The following is an 18,173-nucleotide window of genomic DNA, read 5'->3' on the forward strand; positions in this document are numbered from 1 at the left end:
TTTTTAAGTAAATCTTTCCCCAAATTACTGTAGGAAGCAGGTGGGCAATACTATCTGTTATAGTTAGAATAATTCATAAATGGGACCCATATTACATAGAATAAACTATATGTTTGACCCTTTTTTCATATGTGTCCATGGTAATCTTTTCCATAAGGGCCAGAAAACAGATTCTTTTTTTCAACTAGAAAGGGACAAACTCATTGCATATTTCCAGCAGTATGCTATTCCTAATCTTGTCACTAGGTAAGAAAACAACAACAGTTCTTTATTCAAACTAGAGCCACTCGATCTCAAAAATAAGCTAAGAGGCCTGTTGCTGGATCAACTTCGACCTTTTGATTAGTAATAATACATATTTCTTTAAATGTAGCTTGCCAAAATTGTTGAATTGAGGGACAAGAAGACCTCCATTTGTCCGTGTTTACTGATACTTCCCGCGTAATAATTAAGAAATAGAAGTAAACCCAAATTCTTGATTTTAATCAGATATATTTTAAACATGGAAAATACTAACCATAAAAAATAAAATATAGGCGGGATACATACCGCCATTTAGTACGTATAGAATACGTACTAGGGTTAGGAAGGGGCGGTGCTTCCGCACCCCCCTAACCCTAGTACGTATTCTATACGTACAAGATGGCGGCGCCCCTTCCACATGGGCGCCGCCATCTTTGCGTATCGGACGCTGAGCGTCCGTACGCGTCGCGCCGCTTGTGACGTAGCGAGCACGCCCCTGGCGCCTCGCTACGTCGCAAACGCGACGGTAAAAGAAGCTCCATTTTGGAGCTTCTTTTTCGGTCCGCGCGGGAGTCGGGCCGTCTGAAGGCTCCGGCTCCCCCGCGGACCTACTGGCGGCGGCGGCAGACCGTACCCCGCCATAGATTATCTTTTACTGACACTGTTAACAAGGATTTGGACAAGGGTACCCTTCCCTGTCTTGCACACACAAAACAAAACTTCCAGAGAGAGACAGAGTGATATTTTGTATGTAATATCTTGACTGAGAAAAGAACCATGAGAAGATTTTTAGGTGAAGATGTATGAATGTTAACCTGCTGATCTGTAATCATTTTTCAGACCATAATCAGAAAGAAGAATGGTTCTAATATTTCTTTATTGGTTTAGAACATATGGCATTCATTTTGAAAAGAGTAATTTCTGTAGTAGACAAAACAGCTAGACCAGCAGCAGTCTGAAACTTTGGCACTATTTAAAATATGCAGTATGAAGGCAAACTATCACATGCTGGCTCTCTGATATAAATAAGCATGGGGATAAATATTCCCAGGAACATCTTGTTCATTCAGAGGAAGAGCTGGCATTTTACTGATAGCAGCAGCTTCAAGATTATGTAAACAAAGCTGCTTCCCCAAACATATTTCACTTCTCACCCTCCAGCCCTCAAATTGTGCTCCAACAAAGTCATAAAGATACACACGATACACACAAAAGTACAAGACACATCTACTCTTGTTTGGTGCAGTGAGGAGGGGGAGGATCTCCATCCAAGACTATAGTAATGTTAAGAAAATGCAAAACAACAACAACAACAAAAAAAAAACAACCCCTCAATGTTGTTGTTGTTATTATGCTTTATTTATAAAGTGCTGTAAATTTACACAGTGATGTACATAGAATCAATTACATAGATAAATTAAACTCTGGATCATCAGTCACCTGGCATTGTAAGATTATATGATTGTAAGGCTCTCTGTATTGAAATCCCTTTTATACATGAGGCAGTGCTGTGTGGCATTTCTTTAAAATGTAAAGAGCCCACACTAATGAACAGAGCAAAGTATCTGGTGTGTTTATAACACAACAAAGAGTTTATCACACCAACTCCATTCTTGCCATGATTGCATTCATGAGGGGAAGTGAGTGCATACTGATTTGGGACCACTTCCTACCATACGTCCTTTCATTAGCACAACCAGTCTGTTGCTGGCTCCTTGTGCTCTCTTCCATCCTAGTCCTTAACCCTGTCTCCCTACCCTATGCCTTACTCAGCAAGCCTTTCCTTTGTGTGTGTGTGTGTTTGTTTTTTTAAGGGCAATTCTAGGGCTATGCAAACGTGGTTTAACAAAAACAAATAAAGAAAAAATGCTGTTCTGGAATATAGATGTAGAAGGGTGATGGAGGAGACATTGACACCACGTGACTGCACAATCCCAGAAGTGCCATAGGAGTAATTTATTACACCTGAAGACTAGCACTATAGCAGTGCTATTGAAACCTAACTGAAGGCTTTTCCTGTCAATTGCAATGTGCTTCCAGGACAAGAGAGAGAGAGGGAGATGGTATTGTACGATAGGTATACCCAAAGGTGCTGTTATCCAACTTTTATGGTGCTTCAAAAGCTGTGTGTGATAAAGTCCCAAGAGTGCATGTTCACTGCATAATTATAGCAGTTTAATACCATTTTGATTGCTACGGTGTCAAGTTATGGAATCCTGGGATTTGCAGTTTGGTGAGCTACTTGGAATGCTCAAGCTAGAAAGCTGGAGTGCTGTTGTTCAGGTGAGTAGATTACAGAAATTGTTCCTTCATCCTTCAGATATTTGAAACTTCAGCTCTCAGATTTCCCATGCTTGCTGGGACCTCTTGGAAGTCCCATTCAGGGAAAATATAAGTTTGAAAGGTTACATGTTTTATCATTTGCATTCACAGCATAACGCTATGTTACAAGTCCCAGAATAGTGTTGCAGCTGTGGGAGAAACAAGAAGGCAACCTGCAGTTTTTGTTTTGGTTCTTTGGTCCATGTGGAAAAGGGCCATGAAGAAGTTTGCAGATTTCCTCCCTGTAAATTCCAACAATAACCTTTGTAAGGACACATGAAGAGGAGGAGGAAAATGTGTAAGGGAGGAGATGAGTTGTTCATGGTGTTGATCCTAGCTGTCCACAATTGTCTACAACTCTGATCATTGCATACACGCTTGGGCAATTGTGCAGGAATGTTTTTTAAAATGTGTGGTTATTTACAGCTGTGCACATGCATGTGTAAAAAATGAATAAATGCATCCCTTCCACTCTTCCAACACATTCCCTGCTTATAAATCTTCTCAAAATCTAGAAAATATGAAAAACAGCAATGAGGAAGGTAAGGAGGAAGAAAGAGGTGGCAAACATGCTGCAAACTGACCGTACAGATTTGAAGCTACTCCCAGCAGTAAAAATAATCATACTGGTTTCTCTTCAAATTTCACAAAAATTGTCCTCCTACTAGATTGGAACACACAGACCTGTTCCAGGATGCACAGGACTGATAATGATGATTGTGTAAGTTATTATAAAGTTGGTAGCAGTGAGAGATTAATAAATAGTGTGAAGGCACTAGGTTGAGGAATGTGTCATATATTCCATTTAAACTAAGATCTATGGAGACTATAATGTGGGGGGAAATCAGGGGATTAAAAAGGCATTTTCCTGAGAAAGTTGTGCAATCACAACAAAGATTTTCACACACCTCTTGATCTCAGCGGACTTATCCCAGGAAGAACCAGGAATGCTCCAGCAACAAACTATTCATGGGGAAATCCAGTTCTTCCTGGGATAAATCCTCTTAGATCGAGATGTTGTCTGAAAATCTTTGCCATGATTGTGTGATTTCCCCAGAAAAATGGCTTTTTAATCCTCTGACTAGTGTTAGAGTCTCCTGTAGTACTATGTTATCAATGTAGATTGGTCTCAGGTTATGTTGCAACAAATTGACCTCTAGGAAGTGTGGAAGAAAGCCTGGCCTGTCTGTATTGGTGAGAGATTTGCATCATTCAGAATTCATAAATTTTGACTAGGGATAATCAGGGACTGTGCCCCATTTTGGATCCAGAAATGGACCTTTTGGGGATGCTTTGTGAACAGGGCAACCATTGAGGTAAAAATGAAGAAGGAGAAGGAGAAGAAGAAGAAGAAGCAACAGCAGCAGCAGCAGCAGCTACCTCAGGAAGCAGGTGCAGGGAACTGAAAACTTAAAAATGATGGTGAGGTTCTGGAGCAAAGAGGTATCTGTGTTGTATATGACGAAGGATGCAGTCCTTTGTCCACTGAAGAAGGAAGATTCAACTGCCAGTATAGTCAGCTTTTGTACCTGGTATGTGGGCAGCCATCTTGTCCTTTGAGAAGGCAGCAAAATTTCTTGGACTGATTAAAATTTCTGGTAGTGCAGACTGCTAAACTGAAAACAATGGGAAGTATTAGTCATGATTTTAGTGTCATTAATTTCAGTAGGAATTTAGAAGGATCCATTAGTCTGGCTCCAACACAATAGCTGTAATTACCATTGTACTGTATGTACCAGCTACTGTCCAGCTGCAAGTCTTTGCATATTTCCATATATTGTCCCATATTTTCTGTGCCAGGAATATTTGCATGAAGAGACAGTATTGGAATTAGAATTTGCAATTTTATGTTTGCTCCACCAGAGGGAAATAAACCCACATCCATTTTATTTATTTATTTATTTATTTTCAGTCTAAAACCACTCCAGTCTTCTGATTCAGACTCTGCCAGCAATGCATTTAGTATCGTCTAGCAAGGTTCAAAAGTATTACAATAATTGGATGCAATATTAAAGTCTTAAATAAAAAAATACAGAATAGATGCAAATGCAATATAGAAATTACACAACAAAGAATTTACGCTTTTGTTCCCTCCTAACTTAAAATCCCACTACTTTCTTCCATTGCTTTGGCAACTGCAGCTTCTCTTCAGCATTTTCTCTCTTTCAGAACTCAAGAAGTACAGCCTCTTCCTTAGGCTATCTCCAGCAAATGAACCAAATAAACAATTAAAAGGGCTACATCTGCACTAATAAACTCACACACTGAAAGAAGGAAACCAATACAGTATTATCTGATATATTTGTTTCATTTGGTAAGCATGCTTGTGTGGCTGTTTTCAGCTTTTTTCAAACACAATCCAAGCAATTTCCAAAAGGATAGCCATGTTGTGCTGAAGCCAAAATAGGAATTGTTATTGTTCTGTGCCTTCAAGCCATTTCTGACTTATGGCAATCCAAAGGTGACTCTATCATAGGGTTTTTTTGGCAAGATTCTTTAAAGGGGGGTTGCCACTGAGGAAATGGTCCTATGTCAGCCTAAAGGCAAAGACATTCTCACACCTTGAGCTGTGGACTACAACCCAGTCCAATCCAAGCAACAGTTTTTATCCTGATACTTATCAAATATATTTCAGCCTCCTACTTTCCTTCCAGTCATTCATTAAGAAAATATTTTCTGCTTTGTCTCTAATTCCACACCTGCTCCAAACTGGAAGAGCTGCTGTGAGGGCTCTAGGCTGCCATATGACGAAGATGGCTCAGCTCTAGTCTGGTACTAACAAAATGTGATGGAGATTCCATGGACCATGAAATCAATGTGCAAATTCCCTAAGCAAACAGTGCAATGCAAGATGAGTCACTCAGGCTTGCCAAATTTAGGTTGTTTTGCATCAAGGTTATGGCTTTTCCAGTGCTGTTCTGAGAATCCTTAGGGGCCTTGAAATGGGAGCAGAATTTCCTCAGTAGGGTCAAGTTAGCTTGAGAACCACTGCCTTGGTGTACCACAGACCTAGTTTACCCTGTTCTTACTGACCGATGAGCTTGACACAGACGTGCACACACAGCATCCTTCTATAAAATCAAGCTCTCATTCTAAACGATCTCGGTGAGCACAATCCAACCATTCTGTGGTGAACTGAGACAAATTCATTCAGCTCCTTGACCTTCTTTGGCAGGGTAAAGTGATGTGCTGATGAAATCATGTGGGTGCGGAGGGCTTCTCCTGCCTCTCGCAGAGCTCGGCGGCCACATTATAACCCTAGCAGCAATCCTTTTCTTACTAACATCTGGCAATTGCACCCCCTCCCCCTCTTTCTGGTCTTTCCATTTTTAATACAGTCTCGCTTGGAAGAAGATTAAATGTCTCCCAGTCCTTGCTGAGCTGTTGTCTGCTGAATCATTCGTTCAGGAAAGACACTGCTCTTCCTCACACTTCATGGGAGATCCTAGTTACTGGTTGTGATAGTGTAAAATTTCACAAACATAGCAAAGGCTTAGTATTAGGTTGTACAATTGCTGTTGCACAATCAGTTGCAGGGGCATGACCATAAACTCCCATCTTTCTCATTCCAATCAAGAATTGCTACCACCTGGGTAGCACACTTAGGATTGCATTCCTAAGTGTGACGATTGCACTCCTAGGATTGCACTCCTATGTTTACACTGGTTTCATGGACCTTGTGCAACCACTGTAGTGAGTTGGGCCTCTGCAACCAGGCAGATGATTTTTAGAGTCCTTGTTAGTACCATGGCCAAACATTAACTGTTGTCCACTGACACAGAAATGGTTAATTAGTATTAATGACTATGTCAGATGCTTTTTGCATTAGCTTGGCAGTCAGAAGCTGTGAAAAGATATGAATGGTGAAAACAGACTAAGGAAATCAGTGTCTCTCCCTGGTCTTCAGAATCATAGTCCAACACCCAAACCAGTAGACCACACTGTTCTCTCCCGTTCTTTGGACAATATCACACGACTGAAATTGGAAGTATAATCCAGTGTCATCCTGAACAGAATCATGCCTATTCAAGTTATTGCGCAAAAGGTTACCACACGTGATCGCTGACAGTCCAAATGCACTCCGAACGCAATCACGCATCAATCCACAGTTAAGTAAATTCGGTGAACTAGCAAAGTCACAAATCCTGTTCCTAGGCAACTTTGCACTCACTGCGCTGTTGTTTGGTGTGATGCGCATGTCTCCTTTGGTCCTGGTTCCCTCCCCCATCTGGAAGGGGGGTTTCCCATGAAGCCACGCTGCAATTCCGCTTCAATTTTGCTTCTGCTTGTCCTTCAGCATTGCTGACGGGGGGCTGCTGCCTACTAATTAGGCATAATAATAAATTAATAATAAATTTTATTTCTACCCCGCCCTTCCATGGAAATGATCAGGGCGGCATGGACTGGGAGCTATTGGATAACCATTATATTCACGTTTTAATGTGACAAGAGTGAATATATGCTTGTTGTAACGTGAACAGAGCATGTTCTTTCAACCATTCTTCCCGCCCCACCCCCTCTAACCTCTTTTGTAAATTGTGGGGTTCCTTGGTTCCTCTCTCTCACTCGCCTAAATATGCTATGCTCCAGTCATCTGGAGTAAAACTGAGCATGCGCAAGGGTGCCAATTAAGAACCCACCGATGTGATGGCTTACTTTGCACAGAATCTGGGTCATGTTTGGGGAGGCCATTACAGCAAATTTAAGGTGTGATAAGCAATCATGTAATTGCGTGAATTTTTGAATTGACCACGTTATCTTCTCTTTCGAAACTGAGAGTCTCGCATCCCGTTTAATAAATTCCTTTATTTGCTTCTGCACTATATAGCCCTTGGGAGTCTATTTCCCCCCGGGGAAAAATGCATTTGGGAAGTGGGGCCCTATATAGCCAGCTAGGGGGAACTGAATTGCTGAACACCAATTGAACCAGAAGACCACCCTTGCTGAATCTCTGAGAAAGTGCATTCACTTGCTTAACAGTATTTGTACCAGTATAAAAGAATTTGGCCAATATTTGCTCTGACTGTGATACAGAGAATAAATTCATATTTTTTATGGATTTGTCACATTTATGTCCCACCTTTCCTCAAAAAACAAAAACAAAACACAAGACAAGTTACATGGTCTCTGTGTTATTTTTATCATCACACCAACCCTGTGAAGTAGGATTGGCTGAAAGGTAGGCTCATCAGTAAGTTGGATGTGAATGGAGATTTGAACCTAAGGGGCCATTCAGACTACCTTTTACCCTGGTTCAGAAACTGGATTAACCATGGGAAGTTCATATTGGCCCCAATTCTTCCACAAGCGAAATTGAGGCTTCCACACCCGTTCAGGGGCAAATGCCCCTTGGCCAGGTCTTTTGAAAGCGGACTTTAACCTGTATCTTTTCAGAAAAACCAGGTCCGGCAAATATGAACTTCGCCCTGGCCATGATCGGGTCAAGTTCAGGGGAGGGATTAGGTCAGAGGAGGGCAGAGAGCAGAACATGCCTCCCCTTCATCAGGGTGAAGGAGGAGGAGGAGGAAGGAGCAGTACAAAGGGTCAAGTTCAGGGGAGGGATTAGGTCAGAGGGAGGGCAGAGAATGGAACAAGCCTCCCTCTCGCGGGCAACTTTTGCTCTCCCTTTTTTTGTATTTTTATTTTTGACAGACAGACTATGTGAATGCTTTTTGCTACAGTGTGATACATTTTAATAGAATGTGTCTGCTTGTGCTATATTTCCCCTTCTGCTTGCTCCCAGCACAGCACCTCACTTTGCAAGAGGCTATTATTATTATTATTATTATTATTATTATTATTATTTAATATGCAAATGCTACAGTGCGAATGTTACAAATGTTTCTCTTTCAATTTGGCAAATGGATACAATATGTGAATGCTTTTGCTACATATGTATGTGTGTGCATTCTGGGGTCACAAGGAGGGAAAACAAAGCAAGAGGATGCAGAGATGGCATTCTGGGTTGAGGAATTATTATTATTATTGTGACGGGAAAAGGATGGCATGGCATGGGGGGGGAGGTAAGGGCTGTAGCATTGGGCTGGAAGTGAAGGGGAGGCTAGAGGCTGGCATGTGGAAACCCCTGACTTTGGGGGAGTCACACTCTCTCAGCCTCAGGGTAAAAGCAATGGCAAATCTCCTTGGAACCAATCTTGCCAAGAAAACCTCAGGATGGGGTTGTTTTAGGGTTGCCATAATGCGTAATAACCCAAATACACACACAACACACACACACATCAAAATTATGTTTTTAAATTTGACAGAATATGTGCACACTGCCGCCAGTTTTTTGTTTTTTTTAAAGGAGGGGGAAAGCACCCATTCCATTGGCCAATGGCTGTAGGAAACGTCACCTTTGACAAAAGTGGAAGTGAACTTGATTGACAGTAAAGGAGCCTACATTTTAAACCGGTACCGCAAATGTGAACTTTGGAGGGATAAATTACTCCAATCAAGGTAAAATATAGTGGGCGCTTGTTTCTGGAGAGATTTCAGAGGGGGGATCCAGATCTGCCCAGCTCCATCCAGGGCAAATGCGTGAATGGGAATGGGGCCTACATCTCAGAACTAGTGCAACACTCTGATCAATGCACATTGGTTTTCTCTATCGGAACTAAACTTAATGTTCAAGGGAAAAACAGACTCTTTTGTTATCCTGCAAATAACAAAAACCAACATCTTAGAGCTTGGAAAAGGTTCCCTTTCTTAGTGCTAAGGGAAGATTTCCTCTCATTGCAAACAGTAGCCCAGAATGGGGATTTTTCTAAGGATCATAGCAGGAAGAGAAGAGTTAAGCTCTCCATCTCCTGGCCCTGTAGTCTGGACATTTTAAGACACCAAAAAATATCATGGATTAAACTGTGTATAGTAATTGCATTCATGCAGTTAAAGCCATAATGGGACACTACCACAATTTCGGAGACTGTCATTCCAAGCAACAAGCAGCAGCTGCTCTAAAATTTGAACATTTGATCATGCAAATCCCAGTGACGACTAACTCTTCCACTAAGCAAATAGGCTATTAACAAAAGCTCAGCTAATCTTTTATTAACTAATCTCATAAAATTCAAATTCACCATTCTCACATGTGAATGAGCAGAAGAACTCTTTCTGGAGGCTAATGTAGTTTCAGACTTAAAACATCACCAATGAAATGAGCCTTGAAAGTTTGAAGGAATATATAAAAAGAAGTCTGTAGCCACTCAGGCCTCATCTGCACTGCAGAAATAATGCAGTTTGACACCACTTTAACTGCCTATGGAATTATGGGATTTTGAATTTGTTGTGGTACCAGAGCTTTCTGACAAATCTATGGATTTGTAGTTTGTTATGGCACCAGAGGTCTCTGACATAGAAGGCTAAATATTTCACAAAAGTACAAATCCCAGAATTCCATAGCATTGAACCATGGCAGTTCAAGCAGAGTCAAACAGCATTATTTCTGCAGTACAGATGAGGCCTCAGAGGAGGCAGGAGAAAGACTGCTAAAAGCTAAAGACTGGGCAGCAGCGCAATGTTCTCTGCAGGCTTCCTACACAGTGCACACTTTGGACACACAGATAGGTCATAGTTAATGCCTTCACCTCCACCTGTCAAGCTCCTCAGAGGGTGATTCCTGGATTCTACTGTCTAAACAGAAAATTCACAGCACATGCTTATTAGAGGAATCTGAAGCAGAATCTGAGGCTGAAACGGCAGATGGTGTGAAAAACAAAAGCCAGTTGTGTTGGGTGAGAAAGAGGCTGGCCTGGAAATGAGAGATTTAAAATGAGGCACTGGAAATGAGAGAGACCATAAGTGACAGAAGGGATGAAGTGTGATGATCCACTGGGTGGAGGCAACAGCTTAGCAGAGAGAAGGGGGAGAGTACAGCATAGGAGAGCCTGTGTTGGACAGGGCATACATTGGGGCGGGGGCATCACTAGGGTTGGCATCACCTGATACAGTAACGCATGGTGTCACCCTCCCCCATTGACCTCCTCCCATACCAAACCTTGCTTAATAATATTTTTTGTATGAACGTTACTCATAAATCATAATTCCTGTATATCAGTGAATGTAATGGTAATAGCTGTGACATAAACAATTAGCAAAATTAAAACTATGCCTTAAAATTGCAATATCATATGCACAGCCTAAATGTAGTTGCATGTACATAGTTCCATGTGGTTAAAGTTAAAAGATGTGATGCTTTCAAATAAAGTTTTTAAAAAATTAAAAAATTAAACTTATTTTTAATTTTTTTAAAAAAAATAAAACCTATATTTTTAAAAAAACTGGGGCCTGTCTTTTCTCCTCCCACTGAGCCTTGCCCCACTCACCCCATCTCTTCAGACTTTTAATAAAGGAACACAGGTGAACAGCAGATCCTGTATCTGCCAAAAGGCAGATGTTTGGGCAGCAGTGGTGTCACCTGCCTCAGGGTGTTACCTTAGGGTGTCACCTGGTGTGGTCCACACACCCCACACAACCCTAGTGACACCCCTGCAGTGGGGTTGGGGAAAGAGGCAGAGGCAGTGGGGGGCTGAATCAAGCAGATAAGAGTAGGAGGCTCTGTATGGACAGCAAGAATAAATGTATCTGCCTCTCTTTGGCATTAAAAAAACCCACAGTGACAGAATATCATGGGTAATGCCTCCTAGGCAATAATTATGATGTAAAAATATAGTCCCCTGATTTGAAGGTGGTTCTAGCATCCGCATCCAGCAGCATTAGCTCATGTTGGCATGTGGCCAGTTTGCAGAAGCAGCCCTGGAGATTTCTGCCTCCGGGCTGGGCTCTGTCTGGCCACCCTTTCTTTATACAGTACACAATCCATTTAGGGATTTACACAGGCTTAGGCTGCACATGAACTTTATTATTTCTGTGTGTGGGTTTTTTGTTTATTCTGGTTTAAGAAGAATGTGGTGCGGAGGTGCGGAGTTGCTACCTAGCATTTAATGGGAGCCTAGATTTTTCCCCTCTTGATCATCTTAAAAAAATAAATCCATAGTGACCTAAAATATGCCCTGCATTTTGCAAGAGTCATGGCCCAGGAAAGCTAAAAATGTCTTGGAAACAGGGAAGAGACCCTCTCATTCATCATCACTGATCTTCATAATCACTGATGAACTATGGTTCTCCCATTAATCCATTTTAATTTATTTGTATATTCCAGATATTTCAACATGGGAGAGAGTTGTATGAGAATCAATTAATAAATAATTTTACTTTAATTAAATCTTTACTTTGTAAATCACTTTTCTGATCATCAAACCCACAAAATAACATACAATAAAGTCAATATAATATTCTCATACTCACAATGCATTATTCTCATACTGTATTGTCTTTACAGTGGGCAACGGATCTTATGTAGGCTTAAATTTTAATATGGAAATGAATAGGGTGACCATGCATAACGATAGAAGGGATTATAGACTTGATTTGACTTGGGTACTAAAGTGTCATTCTAACTCAAGAGCAAGGTGAGTGTCTATACAAATTTCAGTTCACTCACCTAAACTACTGGTCTAGATAATTCTCAACTCCACACCAAACTATAGATCCCCGGTTTCCTCAGGATGGCTCCAGAGCAGTTAAAGCAATTTCAAACTTCTGAAACTGTATAGTGTGGACATGCTTCAGCACAACATGTCATGGCCACAGAAAGAAATTTATAGTTATATAAAAACATGGACAGAATTACCACTGAAATTGTTTTTGTTCAGTTCAGGGAATAGAAAGAGGACTGTGTGAGGGCATATTAGAGGACATTGGCAGTTATGAAAATTAGTGTAATGGGACTGAAAGGGATATCAAATTTATTTCTTTATATTTCATTTATAGGCTGCCTTTCTCCCAAAGTGGGACTTAAGGTAGCTTCCAAAGAGGATCATTTAAAAAAACTTTTTAAAAACTTTAAAACAATTTTAAAACTCCACATTATACTATATAAAACCATTAAAAGAACATACAAAAGTTAATACATAAAACACATATCTCAGTAAGAACCTTCCCTTCTTAAATAAAAAGGGAAGGAGAGAAAAATATTCCATTTCAGCAGCAGTGGAGGGCAATAAGAGACATTAGCAGGCTTATAGCAAGGCTTCTCTGTCATTTACAGTTTGTTCAGAAAGGTATTTGTTCAGAAGCGTATTGGGTTGGTGATCTGAACTGGAATTACCATTTAATTCTTCTACACCTGCATGTCCTCAGGATTTTCAGGGCCACCCCTATCATTAGGCCTTTGTTGTTGTTGTTGTTGTTGTTGTTGTTGTTAGCTGCCCTTGAGTCAACTTTGACTCATGGCGACCCCATGAATGAGACTTCTCCAAGTCTCCCTGTCTTCCACTGCTCTGCTAATTTCTTGCTGGCTCATGACTGTGTCCTCCCTAATTGAGTCCACCCATGAATTGATGTTCATCTTATCTGCTTTTTCACAGTCCCACTCTCACCTCCATACATAGTGACTGTGGATATTATGGCTTGGATGATTCTAAGTTTGGCGCTCAGTAGTATATCTTTACTCTTTAGGATTTTCTCTAGCTCTTTCATGGCTGCCCTTCCCATTCCTAGTCTTTTTCTTATCTCTTGAATGCATTCTCCATTCTGGGCAATGTTTGATCCTAGGTACAAGAAATCTTTGACTATTTCAATTTCCTCATTGTCTAATTAGAATTTATGTAGGTCATTATTTTTGTTTTCTTTATGTTCCGCAGCAGGCCTGCCTTTGCATTTTCTTCCTTGATCTTCCTTAGCAATTGTTCCAAGCCATTGATGTTTTCAGCTATTAATATTGGGTCCTCTTCATCTCTTAGATCAGGGGTAGGCAACCTTTTTGAGCCAGGGGCCAGGTTGCTGTCCCTCAGACAACTGGGGGGCCGAAGCCAAAGATAAATAATTAAATTTTAAATAAATAAATATATAAATAAACCAGGACAAATGTAGGACAAAATTTTCAAATGGAAGACACTTTTTTTAAAAAAATGGAGGACACGTGAAAAAATTTGCTGATTTTTATAAAAATGTTAATGTAAATGCATGTTTCTGAGGCTTCTATAGACAATTGCCCCCCAAAGGCCCCGGTGGCAATCGGCAGCAGGACCGGGCTGGGGCCGGTCCCAAGGCTTCGCCAGGCCGCATCCGGCCCACGGGCCGCAGGTTGCCTACCCCTGTCTTAGATTGTAGAAGTTCCTTCCTCCTGTCTACACTCCTTCTTCTAGTCTAGCCCTGTTCTTTGTATGATATTTTCTGTGTACAAGTTGAACAAGTATGGCAATAATATGCAGTCTTGCCTGTTGGGAACCATTCTGTTTCTCCATAGTCTGTTCTGACAGTGTCTTGAGCAAAGATTTCTCAGCAGAACTATCAAGTGTATTGTCACTCCCAATACAGTTGGCCCTTCTTATACATGGATTTTTTATGCACAGATTCAAACATCCACAGTTGGAAAATGTTCCAAAAAAGTATAAATTTCAAATATCAAACTTTGATTTTCTAATTTTTATAAGGGACACCATTTTGCTATGTCACTATATTTAATGGGACTTGAGCATCCACGGATTTTGTTATCCACGGGGGATCTTGGAACCAAACCCCAGCGTATGACAAGGGTCCACTGTACTTTGAGAGGCCTAAATACCCTATCAGTGGTTTTCAAATGGTGGGGTAGGAGGAATGCCTGCGGGGGGGGGGGGGGGGGACAAAGTCTCTCCTCCTCCTCCTCTTCCCAAACTTTTTTTATGTGTTTGAGTTAAATATTGAATTTACTTAATAAAACTGTTCTAATTTGAACAATGTTATTTCCTCATAAAATATTACAAAGTGTTAAAATATGAATATACATGAATGTGTGAATGAAAATACGCACACTAAATGAACAAAATATTGTTATTCATATACTACTTCAAATGGGGCCCCTGTGATGTTCACATATAGATGTAAAGCGGGGTCCCAAGGGTAAAAAGTTTGAGTGCCATCACCCTAAATGCACCAGATCTTGACCGTTCTTGGAGCTAAGCAAGTTAATACTTGGATGGGAGACTGCCAATAAATACCAGGTGCTGTAGGCTATATTCCAAGGAATGCTCAGAAGTAGTTTGGCATTGCCTTCTTCTGAAATACAGCTTACAGGTCCTGGTATTAATTGAAAACCCTGTGAAATGGTCTCCATAAGTCTACAGGAGGCCTGAAGGCACGCACACACACCCCGTATCATTAGGTGGAGTGGTGCAGCTACTTTAAGAAGTAGATTCTGGGTGTCGTGAAATGGAAGCAAACTTTTAATTACTACATTTGCTGTTATGATATTTATACAATCAGACCTCTGTATCCACTGATTATGCATCCATGGATTCAACCATGGATGCATATATATATATATATATATATATATATATATTCCAAAAAGCAAGTCTTGATTTTGCCATTTTATATGAGAGACACTATTTTACTAGGCCATTGTATATAATGAGACTTGAGCATCCATTGATTTTGATATCCACAGGGGGTCTTGGAAGCAAACCCCAGAAAATACCAAGGGCCCACTGAAATTACCACCAGGGCTGGTGAGAGACACTTGTGGATTTTCGGCTTTATGTGCCAAAATAACATTTCTGGCTTTGGGTTCTATGCGCCATGACTTGAGTGGGTGGTAGCTATTGCCATTTGTTGTTCAGCTTCAACAAGAATAATCTTTCTCTTGGGATAGTCCTGAAAATTCTGACCTTAGACATTTTAGATGAATTAATTAAATGACATTGCTCCTACTCGATGGCATTCAAACAGAAAGTATTGAGAGAACTCTCACCTGTTCTATTCTATCAGGGGACCATTCACACTGCACAATGATAGCACTATGATTCCATTTTAACTGTCTAGCTGCAGCCTATGAAATAGCAGGGTTTATCATTTGTTCAGAAGCACTAAAGGAGCTCTCTGGCTGAGAATTCTTAATATTTATCCCCAAACTCTCAATTCCAGGGTTCCTTGGGAAGTTGCCACAACAGTGAAATGCAGCTATATAATTGTGTAGGATAGATGAGCCCCAAGGTTTTCTGATTCCTCTGCATCTCTCAAGAAGCACAGGTACCAATGGGATTGAAATACACTCACACACCCATACTCATTATGCCCCAAGCTCTTCATTGTTTTCCTATAGAATGAGTTGCCAATTCATTCTATAAGAAAACAATGTCTAAGAATTCATAGAGCAGGGCCAACAGAAACTCATGGCTTCCATATCGGTGGGCCAGTGAATCCATTCTGGGTTTTAGTCTGAATTTAAAAGGTGCCATCCCAGGTGCTGAATCCTAGTTTTAAAAAGCCCAGCACATAGGACAAATCCTTTAAAGTTCACAACCTAGAACGGATTCACCATTCCCTTATCATAGCAGTCAGAAGCTGTCACTTCACCAGGAAACAACATATGGCCATCTAGGTAAATACTAGAAGCATTCAAAAACTGACCTTTTATTGTAAAGTCTTGTACACTGTTGTTTATGATGTTGCATAGTTCATTTATTCTGCATCATGTGGCTTAATGTTGGGATGTTTTAGTGATGGGGGATAGAAAGCTGCCTAAGTTGTTATATGAGCAAGGCCAGCAGCAGTGATTTCACCATTTCCATGTGCTCCCAGTTCTTTCCAACCCAACATTCCAGTGTTCATCCAGCACAAAAAAGAGATAAGCAAGGAAGAAGTGTTAAGCACTGAGGCCCTGTACAGATCAGCCTAAAATGCCAGCATGGGGGCAGAGTCAAGGTGTAGCATCCTCATGATGCACATCTGAGTCCGCCCCCGCACCAGGGTGCCCTGATGCTGCATGCTGCTCTACATGGCGCGTTGGGCCTTGGCACGTCTCCGGTGCTGCGTCCATATGATGCAGCACTAAAGTAGTGCCATATAGCCATGGCTATGGTGCCCTTTTTTGCGGCTCTTTTTTGCATCCTCGAATGGCCAGATCAGGGCCATGTCATGAGGTTGCTGCGGCCCTGATCCAGCTAAGGAAGGGGCGGAGTCCCACTGCCCCTTAGGGGCAGTCTGTTGAGCTTCTGAGTTTGTGGTAGGCAGAACTACATAGTACAGCTGGCCCTCCCCTTACGCAGGCTTGCCTTACGCAGACTTGCATTCATGCGGAAGGCAAGCCCTGATCAAAAGAATGGGGTGTGCGCCCATGGCATATGTACCATGGCATGCCCCGGGACACACGCCCCATTATTTTGAATGGGATTTGAGCATACGCGCAATTCCCCTTATGTAGGAGAGTCTGGAATGGATCCCCCGCATAAAGGGCGGGTCTACTGTACAAGACTAATAACAGTAATAATAATAATATAATTTATTTATATTCTGCCTTTTCCTTACAGAATCAAGGTAGATTACAAGCAAAGGTAACAAAAAATTACAGATACAAAGTACAAAATAATCCCCCTGTCAATTAAATAACAGCAAACATGATAACAATTAATTAATTATGCAAAAAAGTCAAAAATACATGATAAAAAATAAAAAATACAAAAATTCAAAATACATGGCATAACATAATAATAATACAGGATACATGACATAGCATAATAATAACATAGCAGATAATCTAAATGACAATCCCCAACTCTCCCCTGGCAGCAAAAGACTGAAGTACAAACAATGCATGGTTAAAGCATATAGCTCATGGCTGGAAAAAATCAAGATTATTCTTCAGACTAGCAGCACCGGAGCTTCCTTCATTTTCTATAGTATAATGCAGCCTGCAAATCAGTATAGTCATGCACCCACACCCATCCACACCCATTTTGGAATATTTACACATACATAATGATATATCTTGGAGATGGGACTCATGTTTAAACATGAAATTCATTTATGTTTCATATACATAACATACACATAGCCTGAAGATAATTTTATACAGAATGAAACAAAATTTGTGTACATTGAATAATCAGAAAGCAAAGGTGTCACTATTTTAGCCATCGATATGGACAATTTTGGATTTTGGAATATTGGATTTTGGAATTCCGGATAAGAGAGACTCAATCTGTAGTAGTGCTGATACTAATAGCTCACCTTTTCTCCAGTAAGCTCTTCTTCTCCCTACTTTGTCCTCCTCACAACTCTTCTATGATGTAGATAGTCATTTTTTCATAAATTGCCACATGTTGACATCCCAGGCTTTTAAAAATCTTTTCTCGCCCTTTTTTTCAGGAAGGTTTTCCATTAGTTTATTTTGTTGGCTGCTATGAGGACAATCTGCTCTGATGAATTACATGAACTGGAAAATAAAGGGAACACAGTTAACTCTGTGCATATCTTTTCTGTACCTGCTTAATGGGTGGGGCTGACCCATTAGGTTAGCTAGGTTAGTTAGCATGAGGTTAGCTAGGCTGAAGCAGCCACTCAACCAGTAGTTTTGGGTGAAATTAAAGACAGTGATTTAGTGGTGTAGTAGTTTGAGCATTGGATGATGACTCTGAAGTCCAAGGTTTCCCCACTCAGCCATGGAAAACCACTGAATGACAAGCCACACACTCTCAGCCCCCAAAAATCCCATGATAGGGTCACTGTAGAGTCTTCATATGTGAGAAACAACTTGAAGGCATTCAACAACAAATGTATCCATATAG

The 18,173-nt window shown here is 40.8% G+C and overlaps 1 protein-coding gene across 1 annotated transcript in view; it reads left to right on the forward strand.

Moving 5' to 3' along the window:
- Positions 1 to 2,512: 2,512 nt before the first annotated feature.
- The window catches only part of LOC149311302 (gamma-aminobutyric acid receptor subunit rho-1), an 81,599-nt gene continuing 65,938 nt past the window's right edge, over positions 2,513 to 18,173 (forward strand). The window contains exon 1 of the mRNA XM_089530752.1: positions 2,513 to 2,526. The gene's annotated coding sequence lies outside the window, so the exon portion shown is untranslated. The remainder of the gene's footprint in view (positions 2,527 to 18,173) is intronic.

This window comes from Sceloporus occidentalis, unplaced genomic scaffold (assembly GCF_023333645.1).
Source record: "Sceloporus occidentalis isolate IW3139 unplaced genomic scaffold, rSceOcc1.0.p SCAF_6, whole genome shotgun sequence".
Taxonomy (NCBI): domain Eukaryota; kingdom Metazoa; phylum Chordata; class Lepidosauria; order Squamata; family Phrynosomatidae; genus Sceloporus; species Sceloporus occidentalis.